This window comes from Stigmatopora argus, chromosome 10, assembly GCF_051989625.1.
Source record: "Stigmatopora argus isolate UIUO_Sarg chromosome 10, RoL_Sarg_1.0, whole genome shotgun sequence".
Classification (NCBI taxonomy): Eukaryota; Metazoa; Chordata; class Actinopteri; order Syngnathiformes; family Syngnathidae; genus Stigmatopora; species Stigmatopora argus.
In genome coordinates, this window is record NC_135396.1 from 5,089,429 (window position 1) to 5,101,573 (window position 12,145).

A 12,145-nucleotide genomic window follows, 5' to 3' on the forward strand; every position below is an offset into this window, starting at 1 on the left:
TTATTCCCCCAGCTTCTTTTTCTAAGTGTTTTCCCATTTTTTTAGTGTTTATACCCCCAGCTTTTTTCTAATTTTAATCCTTATTTTATTTTCTAAATGTTTATTCCCCAAGTGTTTATTCCCCCAGTTTTTTTTTAAATTTTATTTTCGAAGTGTTTATTCCCCAAGTGTTTATTCCCCCAGTTTTTTTTAAATTTTATTTTCTAAGTGTTTATTCCCCCAGTTTTTTTTAAATTTTATTTTCTAAGTGTATATACTCCCAGTTTTTTTTCTAATTTTATTTTCTATATGTTTATTCCCCCAGCTTCTTTTTCTAAGTGTTTTCCCATTTTTTTAGCATTTATTCCCCCAGCTTTTTCCTAATTTTATTTTCTAAGTGTTTATTCCCCCAGTTTTTTTTCTAATTTTATTTTCTATATGTTTATTCCCCCAGCTTCTTTTTCTAAGTGTTTTCCCATTTTTTTAGTGTTTATACCCCCAGCTTTTTTCTAATTTTAATCCTTATTTTATTTTCTAAATGTTTATTCCCCCAGTTTTTGTTTACATTTTATTTTCTAAGTGTTTATTCCCCCAGTTTTTTTTAAATTTTATTTTCTAAGTGTATATACTCCCAGTTTTTTTTCTAATTTTATTTTCTATATGTTTATTCCCCCAGCTTCTTTTTCTAAGTGTTTGCCCAGCTTTTTCCTAATTTTATTCCTTATTTTATCTTCTAAGTGTTTATTCCCCCATTTTTTTTTAAATTTTATTTTCTGGGTTTATTCCTTAATTTTATTTTCTAAGTGTTTATTCCCCCAGTTTTAAAAAAAAAATGCCAAGTGTATATACCCCCAGTTTTTTTTCTAATTTTATTTTCTGGGTTTATTCCTTAATTTTATTTTCTAAGTGTTTTCCCATTTTTTTAGTGTTTATTCCCCCAGCTTCTTTATTAAGTGTTTTTGTGTTAGTTCCCCCAGCTTTTTTCTAATTTTATTTTCTAAGTGTTTATTCCCCCAGTTTTTCTAATTTTATTTTGTAAGTGTGTATACCCCCAGTTTGTTTCTAATTTTATTAGTGTTTATTCTCTTCTAATTTTATTTTCAGTGTATTTTACAAAAAATTGTAAGTGTAAAATTGTTTTGTGAACTTTTAACTAAAATGTCTTATGTCTACAGGTGGATAAACCAGAGAAAAGACTGGCTGAACCAATCAACACTTCAATGTAATGTCAACTAAGTATGCTAAAGTTGAAATGTTTGCCTATAAATAAATTTTTTAACTTGGATTGTTACTTGCATTTTTTGTTAGATAAAGACAAACACATGTATACATAGAAAAACTTTTATTTTGACATAGAAAAACAAGCTCTCGAGATAGGTTTTCGCGTAACCCCCAGCACCGCGAAATGAGGGGGTGCGTCAGCCTATCTGTACATAGGCAGGAAACCTTGTCCCCCTTGTGGAATTCTGGAAAACAAAAAAAGGGGTCAATACACAAAGTTAAGTGAAAAACCATTCGCAAGGTCTTACCTTTTATTTTGAAAAACTTTGGAGATAGGTTCTCGCGTAACCCCCAGCACCGCGAAATGAGGGGGTGCGTCAGCCTATCTGTACATAGGCAGGAAACCTTGTCCCCCTTGTGGAATTCTGGAAAACAAAAAAAAAGGGGTCAATATACAAAGTTAAGTGAAAAACCATTCGCAAGGTCTTACCTTTTATTTTGAAAAACTTTGGAGATAGGTTCTCGCGTAACCCCCAGCACCGAGAAATGAGGGGGTGCGTCAGCCTATCTGTACATAGGCAGGAAACCTTGTCCCCCTTGTGGAATTCTGGAAAACAAAAAGGGGTCAAGGCACAATCAATTAAGTTACATAAAAAAGAAATACAGACTAGGGCCTAATTAAGTCCAACTAAAAAAAACTCCTACATTTAGCTTTTTTCTATAAGACATCAAAATGGTACCCATTATTCAGACACCTCAAAAGGCAATATTAGACATACTCCTGATGGTCTAGTTTTCTTTTTGTCTGCTGCAGAGACTAAAAAATGATGAGTCTTTAAAGGCCCCTATCCAGTCTATTTTTCATGTTTTCCTCCACAAACAAATAATCAGGCTCTTAATGTGGTGGGAAATATAGAAAACACACTGGACAGGGGCCCACAAGGTACAAATTACATGAAAATAATTATTAAATAAATTCTACTTCTGCCTTGAGGTTTTCAGTCAATTATTTCAAATCCATTCATTCTTTAAAAAAATAAATATCCAAAAGCTTCTATTTTCTCTTCTTATGCCGAGGAAAAAATGTTTAAAGAGTCAAAAATGACACCTGCACTATTGTTGAATAAATGTCTCACTTAGGTTTTGTCAAAACCACATTTAAAACTAAAAATGAAACGGTCCTGAGGTCTTTAAGAAAGTTAACGGGGTAAAAGTATATAATCTATTCAAGTGCAGTTCCACTACACGGCAGAATTTTTTTGTACCAATTACCAATTGTCATACGCAGTTATCTGGGTATGATGACAATTAGGCTTTTGTCAAGTCAATGATGATAAAGCCTATGTTCAATTATTATTTGTAAGGTCAGAAAGATGTGAAACTCACAAGCGGAAGCTACTCCTAAACTTGCCACTATAGTATTTTTTTTTAAATTAAATTCAATAGGGATGACCCTACTTTACAGTTTATTTATCGCAGCCATGTCTGGACTACATTAACCGCGATAATCGAGGGATTACTGTTTATTCCTTACACGTCCACTAATGGCATTTTGTGTGGGTGACTTATCCACAGGTTTATTTATGCTATTAAAAAAACACCAAGCTAGTTAGTGTTTTCATTCAAAAGTTGAATGCATAATGATGAAAAACGAGCCAATTGCGCAAAGCCTTGAATACTGAACGCTGACGTTTAAATATTACACGGATAGAGAAAATCGGAACTATTTAAAAATGACTCACTTTGTTATGGCGTCGACAAGATGCCCCTTTCTGGTCGTTTTGGCCACATTCTTGATGTTTCCCAGCAGTCGGTGCTCGTTGAGGGTCTGAAACACACAATGGAATGATTTCTTTTCAAACAAAGAGCGATCGGTAACGCAATGTAGCCAATTTGTTTGCAAACATTTTGCCGTCTGCACACACATGGGGCTACATCACGTCAACGAATCATGCTCTTATCACTCTAAAGACGAGAAGTGGGGCTTCGAAATCCCAAAATGACAACGTACCGAATGTGCTGCATCGTCCTGTGAGAAGTTTGTCAGGCTTTCTTCGGCAAATCGTCACTTTTGAGCTGCTCTGCAGTGCACGCCAGTGTTACCTCCTGGCTCATCAGCCATTTTGGCGTCTGACGTCGGCAATTTCAACTGTGACCTCGGCCACGCCTATTAAAAATAGACACACAAAAAACATAAATTGTTTTCATAATAACGTGCGTTAGTCAGTGTGTGTGGGGGGGAGGGGGGTGTACATGCTTTTTGGTTGGACTTTAATACTTAAAAAACAAAATACATTGTTTTCATAATAACATGCATTAGTCAGTGGGTGGGGCGGGGGCGGGGCTGTAAATACGTGTTGATTGGGCATTCATACTTAAAAAAACATTGTTTTCATCATAACATGCATTAGTTAGTGGGGGGAGCTGTAAATATTTTTGGGTTGGGCTTTAATCCTTTAAAATACAGTATTGCACATTGTGAACATTGTGATGACATGCACTTTAGTGTTTGTTTTTTACTTCTAGACATTTAAACAGTGGCAGTGCATTTTTTTGCCGTTTCACGTATGGACGTATTTGGACGTATCGACGTTCATCGCTGTCTTTTTACCGTGGAAATGATACTCCGGGCCCGGTTCTGATGTCTATAAAGCTCCAGTATTTGTATTTAATCAATAAATGCTGTTTTCGGCTGGATTTTACCCCATTTTCGGGCAATGTTTGCCCGTACGCCATTGACGTTCATTACTGTCTTTTCCCGGGAAAATCACCCCCCGGCCCGGTTGTAATGTCTGAAAATCTCCAGCATTTGTATTTAATCATGAAATGCTGCTAGGAAGTGGATTTTACCCCATTTTTGTGCATTGATTTATTGATTATTTTTTTTATGTGTCGCAGCTGTAGCTGCAGTAGAGGTTTTATAGCCATAAAATAGTTTTTGAGGGTTGGATTGATACGTTGAAGGCGCTACGAGAAAATGCACGGACCGCCACTGCTTACTATACTATGTCCTTTTTTAAATAAAAAAGCCTTACTATACTATGTCCTTTTTTAAAGAAAAAAGCCTTACTATACTATGTCGTTTTTTAAAGAAAAAAGCCTTACTATACTATGTCGATTTTTGAAGAAAAAAGCCTTACTATACTGTCATTTTTGAAGAAAAAAGCCTTACCATACTATGTCGTTTTTTGAAGAAAAAAGCCTTACCATACTATGTCGTTTTTTAAAGAAAAAAGCCTTATTATACTGTTTTTCTTAAAAAGGCCTTACTATACTATGTCGTTTTTTTGAAAAAAAAGCCTTACTATACTATGTCGATTTTTGAAGAAAAAAGTCTTACTATACTATGTCTTTTTTTGAAGAAAAAATCCTTACTATACTATTTCGTTTTTTTGAGAAAAAAGCCTTACTATATATACTATGTCGTTTTTTGAAGAAAAAAGCCTTACTATACTATGTCGTTTTTTGAAGGGAAAAGCCTTATTATACTATGTCGTTTTTTTGAGAAAAAAGCCGTACTATACTATGTCATTTTTTGAAGAAAAAAAGCCTTATTATACTGTTTTTCTTAAAAAGGCCTTACTATACTATGTCGTTTTTTGAAAAAAGAGCCTTACTATACTATGTCGATTTTTGAAGAAAAAAGTCTTACTATACTATGTCTTTTTTTGAAGAAAAAATCCTTACTATACTATGTCGTTTTTTTGAGAAAAAAGCCTTACTATACTCTGTCGTTTTTTGAAGGGAAAAGCCTTACTATACTATGTCGTTTTTTAAAGAAAAAAGCCTTATTTATACTATGTCGTTTTTTGGAGAAAAAAGCCGTACTATACTATGTCATTTTTTGAAGAAAAAAGCCTTACTATACTATGTCGTTTTTTGGAGAAAAAAGCCGTACTATACTATGTCATTTTTTGAAGAAAAAAGCCTTACTATACTATGTCGTTTTTTTGGAAGAAAAAAGCCTTACTATACTGTGTCGCGTTTTTAAGAAAAAAACCTTACTATATATACCATGTCGTTTTTTTGAAGAAAAAAGCCTTACTATACATACTATGTCGCATTTTTAAGAAAAAAGCCTTACTACACTATGTCGTTTTTTTTAAAGAAAAATCCTTACTTTAATTTGTCGTTTTTTTAAAAGAAAAAAGCCTTACTATACTATATCGTTTTTTTAAAGAAATGGGGGTATATTAAATGGAAAAGAAAAACACTTACTATACTATGTCATTTATTGAAGAAAAAAGCCTTACTATACTATGTCGTTTTTTGAAGGGAAAAGCCTTACTATACTATGTCGTTTTTTTAAGAAAAAAGCCTTATTATACTATGTCGTTTCTTTGAGGAAAAAAAGCCTTACTATACTATGTTGGGTTTTTTTTGAGAAAAAGGCCTTACTATACTATGTCCTTTTTTTAAAGGAAAAAAGCCTTACTATACTATGTCGTTTTTTTTAAAGAAAAAAGCCTTATTATACTATGTCGTTTTTTTAGAAAAAGGCCTTACTATATACTATGTCATTTTTTAAAGAAAAAAGCCTTACTATACTCTGTCGATTTTTGAAGAAAAAAGCCTTACTATACTATGTCTTTTTTTGAAGAAAAAAGCCTTACTATACTATGTCGTTTTTTTGAGAATAAAGCCTTACTATACTATGTCATTTATTGAAGAAAAAAGCCTTACTATACTATGTCGTTTTTGGGAGAAAAAAAGCTGTACTATACTATGTCATTTTTTGAAGAAAAAAGCCTTACTATACTATGTCATTTTTGAAGAAAAAAGCCTTACTATACTATGTCGTTTTTTGAAGAAAAAAGCCTTACTATACTATGTCGTTTTTTGAAGGGAAAAGCCTTACTATACTATGTCATTTTTTTAAAGAAAAAAGCCTTATTATACTATGTCGTTTCTTTGAGGAAAAAAAGCCTTACTATACTATGTTGGTTTTTTTTTTGAGAAAAAGGCCTTACTATACTATGTCCTTTTTTTAAAGGAAAAAAGCCTTACTATACTTTGTCGTTTTTTTTAAAGAAAAAAGCCTTATTATACTATGTCGTTTTTTTAGAAAAAGGCCTTACTATATACTATGTCATTTTTTAAAGAAAAAAGCCTTACTATACTCTGTCGATTTTTGAAGAAAAAAGCCTTACTATACTGTCTTTTTTTGAAGAAAAAAGCCTTACTATACTATGTCGTTTTTTTGAGAATAAAGCCTTACTATACTATGTCATTTATTGAAGAAAAAAGCCTTACTATACTATGTCGTTTTTGGGAGAAAAAAAGCTGTACTATACTATGTCATTTTTTGAAGAAAAAAGCCTTACTATACTATGTCATTTTTGAAGAAAAAAGCCTTACTATACTATGTCGTTTTTTGAAGAAAAAAGCCTTACTATACTATGTCGTTTCTTTGAGGAAAAAAAGCCTTACTATACTATGTTGGGTTTTTTTTTGAGAAAAAGGCCTTACTATACTATGTCCTTTTTTTAAAGGAAAAAAGCCTTACTATACTTTGTCGTTTTTTTTAAAGAAAAAAGCCTTATTATACTATGTCGTTTTTTTAGAAAAAGGCCTTACTATATACTATGTCATTTTCTAAAGAAAAAAGCCTTACTATACTATGTCGATTTTTGAAGAAAAAAGCCTTACTATACTATGTCTTTTTTTGAAGAAAAAAGCCTTACTATCCTATGTCGTTTTTTTGAGAATAAAGCCTTACTATACTATGTCATTTATTGAAGAAAAAAGCCTTACCATACTATGTCGTTTTTTGGAAGAAAAAAGCCTTACTATACTGTGTCGCGTTTTTAAGAAAAAAACCTTACTATATATACCCTGTCGTTTTTTGGAAGAAAAAAGCCTTACTATACTATGTCATTTATTGAAGAAAAAAGCCTTACTATACTATGTCGTTTTTGGGAGAAAAAAAGCTGTACTATACTATGTCATTTTTTGAAGAAAAAAGCCTTACTATACTATGTCATTTTTGAAGAAAAAAGCCTTACTATACTATGTCGTTTTTTGAAGAAAAAAGCCTTACTATACTATGTCATTTTTTGAAGGGAAAAGCCTTACTATACTATATCGTTTTTTAAAGAAAAAAGCCTTATTATACTATGTCGTTTCTTTGAGGAAAAAAAGCCTTACTATACTATGTTGGGTTTTTTTTTAGAAAAAGGCCTTACTATACTATGTCCTTTTTTTAAAGGAAAAAAGCCTTACTATACTATGTCGTTTTTTTTTTAAAGAAAAAAGCCTTATTATACTATGTCGTTTTTTTAGAAAAAGGCCTTACTATATACTATGTCATTTTCTAAAGAAAAAAGGCTTACTATACTATGTCGATTTTTGAAGAAAAAAGCCTTACTATACTATGTCTTTTTTTGAAGAAAAAAGCCTTACTATCCTATGTCGTTTTTTTGAGAATAAAGCCTTACTATACTATGTCATTTATTGAAGAAAAAAGCCTTACTATACTATGTCGTTTTTGGGAGAAAAAATGCCGTACTATACTATGTCATTTTTTGAAGAAAAAAGCCTTACTATACTATGTCATTTTTGAAGAAAAAAGCCTTACTATACTATGTCGTTTTTTGAAGAAAAAAGCCTTACCATACTATGTCGTATTTTGGAAGAAAAAAGCCTTACTATACTGTGTCGCGTTTTTAAGAAAAAAACTTTACTATATATACCCTGTCGTTTTTTGGAAGAAAAAAGCCTTACTATACTATGTCATTTATTGAAGAAAAAAGCCTTACTATACTATGTCGTTTTTGGGAGAAAAAAAGCCGTGCTATACTATGTCATTTTTTGAAGAAAAAAGCCTTACTATACTATGTCATTTTTGAAGAAAAAAGCCTTACTATACTATGTCGTTTTTTGAAGAAAAAAGCCTTACTATACTATGTCGTTTTTTGAAGGGAAAAGCCTTACTATACTATGTCGTTTTTTAAAGAAAAAAGCCTTATTATACTATGTCGTTTCTTTGAGGAAAAAAAGCCTTACTATACTATGTCATTTTTGAAGAAAAAAGCCTTACTATACTATGTCGTTTTTTGAAGAAAAAAGCCTTACTATACTATGTCGTTTTTTGAAGGGAAAAGCCTTACTATACTATGTCGTTTTTTAAAGAAAAAAGCCTTATTATACTATGTCGTTTCTTTGAGGAAAAAAAGCCTTACTATACTATGTTGGTTTTTTTTTTAGAAAAAGGCCTTACTATACTATGTCCTTTTTTTAAAGGAAAAAAGCCTTACTATACTATGTCCTTTTTTTTAAAAGAAAAAAGCCTTATTATACTGTCGTTTTTTTAGAAAAAGGCCTTACTATATACTATGTCATTTTCTAAAGAAAAAAGCCTTACTATACTATGTCATTTTTGAAGAAAAAAGCCTTACTATACTATGTCGTTTTTTGAAGAAAAAAGCCTTACTATACTATGTCGTTTTTTGAAGGGAAAAGCCTTACTATACTATGTCATTTATTGAAGAAAAAAGCCTTACTATACTATGTCTTTTTTTGAAGAAAAAAGCCTTACTATACTCTGTCGTTTTTTGGAGAATAAAGCCTTACTATACTATGTCATTTATTGAAGAAAAAAGCCTTACTATACTGTCGTTTTTGGGAGAAAAAATGCCGTACTATACTATGTCATTTTTTGAAGAAAAAAGCCTTACTATACTATGTCATTTTTGAAGAAAAAAGCCTTACTATACTATGTCGTTTTTTGAAGAAAAAAGCCTTACCATACTATGTCGTTTTTTTGGAAGAAAAAAGCCTTACTATACTGTGTCGCATTTTTAAGAAAAAAACCTTACTATATATACCCTGTCGTTTTTTGGAAGAAAAAAGCCTTACTATACTATGTCATTTATTGAAGAAAAAAGCCTTACTATACTATGTCGTTTTTGGGAGAAAAAAAGCCGTACTATACTATGTCATTTTTTGAAGAAAAAAGCCTTACTATACTATGTCATTTTTGAAGAAAAAAGCCTTACTATACTATGTCGTTTTTTGAAGAAAAAAGCCTTACTATACTATGTCGTTTTTTGAAGGGAAAAGCCTTACTATACTATGTCGTTTTTTGAGAATAAAGCCTTACTATACTATGTCATTTATTGAAGAAAAAAGCCTTACTATACTATGTCGTTTTTTTAGAAAAAGGCCTTACTATATACTATGTCATTTTCTAAAGAAAAAAGCCTTACTATACTATGTCGATTTTTGAAGAAAAAAGCCTTACTATACTATGTCTTTTTTTGAAGAAAAAAGCCTTACTATACTATGTCGTTTTTTTGAGAATAAAGCCTTACTATACTATGTCATTTATTGAAGAAAAAAGCCTTACTATACTATGTCGTTTTTGGGAGAAAAAATGCCGTACTATACTATGTCATTTTTTGAAGAAAAAAGCCTTACTATACTATGTCATTTTTGAAGAAAAAAGCCTTACTATACTATGTCGTTTTTTGAAGAAAAAAGCCTTACCATACTATGTCGTATTTTGGAAGAAAAAAGCCTTACTATACTGTGTCGCGTTTTTAAGAAAAAAACTTTACTATATATACCCTGTCGTTTTTTGGAAGAAAAAAGCCTTACTATACTATGTCATTTATTGAAGAAAAAAGCCTTACTATACTATGTCGTTTTTGGGAGAAAAAAAGCCGTGCTATACTATGTCATTTTTTGAAGAAAAAAGCCTTACTATACTATGTCATTTTTGAAGAAAAAAGCCTTACTATACTATGTCGTTTTTTGAAGAAAAAAGCCTTACTATACTATGTCGTTTTTTGAAGGGAAAAGCCTTACTATACTATGTCGTTTTTTAAAGAAAAAAGCCTTATTATACTATGTCGTTTCTTTGAGGAAAAAAAGCCTTACTATACTATGTCATTTTTGAAGAAAAAAGCCTTACTATACTATGTCGTTTTTTGAAGAAAAAAGCCTTACTATACTATGTCGTTTTTTGAAGGGAAAAGCCTTACTATACTATGTCGTTTTTTAAAGAAAAAAGCCTTATTATACTATGTCGTTTCTTTGAGGAAAAAAAGCCTTACTATACTATGTTGGTTTTTTTTTTAGAAAAAGGCCTTACTATACTATGTCCTTTTTTTAAAGGAAAAAAGCCTTACTATACTATGTCCTTTTTTTTAAAAGAAAAAAGCCTTATTATACTGTCGTTTTTTTAGAAAAAGGCCTTACTATATACTATGTCATTTTCTAAAGAAAAAAGCCTTACTATACTATGTCATTTTTGAAGAAAAAAGCCTTACTATACTATGTCGTTTTTTGAAGAAAAAAGCCTTACTATACTATGTCGTTTTTTGAAGGGAAAAGCCTTACTATACTATGTCATTTATTGAAGAAAAAAGCCTTACTATACTATGTCTTTTTTTGAAGAAAAAAGCCTTACTATACTATGTCGTTTTTTGGAGAATAAAGCCTTACTATACTATGTCATTTATTGAAGAAAAAAGCCTTACTATACTGTCGTTTTTGGGAGAAAAAATGCCGTACTATACTATGTCATTTTTTGAAGAAAAAAGCCTTACTATACTATGTCATTTTTGAAGAAAAAAGCCTTACTATACTATGTCGTTTTTTGAAGAAAAAAGCCTTACCATACTATGTCGTTTTTTTGGAAGAAAAAAGCCTTACTATACTGTGTCGCATTTTTAAGAAAAAAACCTTACTATATATACCCTGTCGTTTTTTGGAAGAAAAAAGCCTTACTATACTATGTCATTTATTGAAGAAAAAAGCCTTACTATACTATGTCGTTTTTGGGAGAAAAAAAGCCGTACTATACTATGTCATTTTTTGAAGAAAAAAGCCTTACTATACTATGTCATTTTTGAAGAAAAAAGCCTTACTATACTATGTCGTTTTTTGAAGAAAAAAGCCTTACTATACTATGTCGTTTTTTGAAGGGAAAAGCCTTACTATACTATGTCGTTTTTTTGAGAATAAAGCCTTACTATACTATGTCATTTATTGAAGAAAAAAGCCTTACTATACTATGTCGTTTTTTTAGAAAAAGGCCTTACTATATACTATGTCATTTTCTAAAGAAAAAAGCCTTACTATACTATGTCGATTTTTGAAGAAAAAAGCCTTACTATACTATGTCTTTTTTTGAAGAAAAAAGCCTTACTATACTATGTCGTTTTTTTGAGAATAAAGCCTTACTATACTATGTCATTTATTGAAGAAAAAAGCCTTACTATACTATGTCGTTTTTGGGAGAAAAAATGCCGTACTATACTATGTCATTTTTTGAAGAAAAAAGCCTTACTATACTATGTCATTTTTGAAGAAAAAAGCCTGACTATACTATGTCGTTTTTTGAAGAAAAAAGCCTTACCATACTATGTCGTTTTTTTGGAAGAAAAAAGCCTTACTATACTGTGTCGCGTTTTTAAGAAAAAAACCTTACTATATATACCCTGTCGTTTTTTGGAAGAAAAAAGCCTTACTATACTATGTCGTTTTTTTTAAGAAAAAAGCCTTACTATAAAACAGAAAGTCGGCACTCATTTACTTTCTCAGGCCACACTAAATGAGAGGGCCGGCCAGATTTTGCCCACGGGACACATGTGCTATACATATATGGTCATATTTAATGAAAAATAACCTTACTTAACATGGTCATCTAACAAAATGTAACGATGAGGCAAAACATGACTTACATGACCGGGGAATCATGAGACACGAAGTAATACTGACACAACAGACATGTTACACACAGGTGTTTAAATACACACAGGGGCTGATTCCCAATCCCACACACCTGGCCACATAAGGGAAGGGGGAGCCAGAAGGTACACAAGAGGCAAAACGCACACAACAATCACCTGGAAACCACACAAACATCCACCCAAAACTCCAACACACGTGACAACTATACATGGTCTTTTTTAATAAAAAGAAAGCCTTACCAATTTAA

At 31.3% G+C, this 12,145-nt stretch overlaps 1 long non-coding RNA gene across 1 annotated transcript; it reads right to left on the reverse strand.

Annotated features, from left to right (window-relative positions):
* Positions 1-1,304: 1,304 nt before the first annotated feature.
* On the reverse strand, positions 1,305-11,915 carry LOC144083709 (uncharacterized). Its single transcript, XR_013303601.1, has 6 exons — positions 11,889-11,915; positions 3,212-3,367; positions 2,943-3,028; positions 1,691-1,807; positions 1,509-1,625; positions 1,305-1,445 (listed from the first exon to the last, which is right to left on the reverse strand). It is a non-coding gene; the product is annotated as an uncharacterized LOC144083709 (long non-coding RNA).
* Between the last annotated feature and the right edge of the window lie 230 nt (positions 11,916-12,145).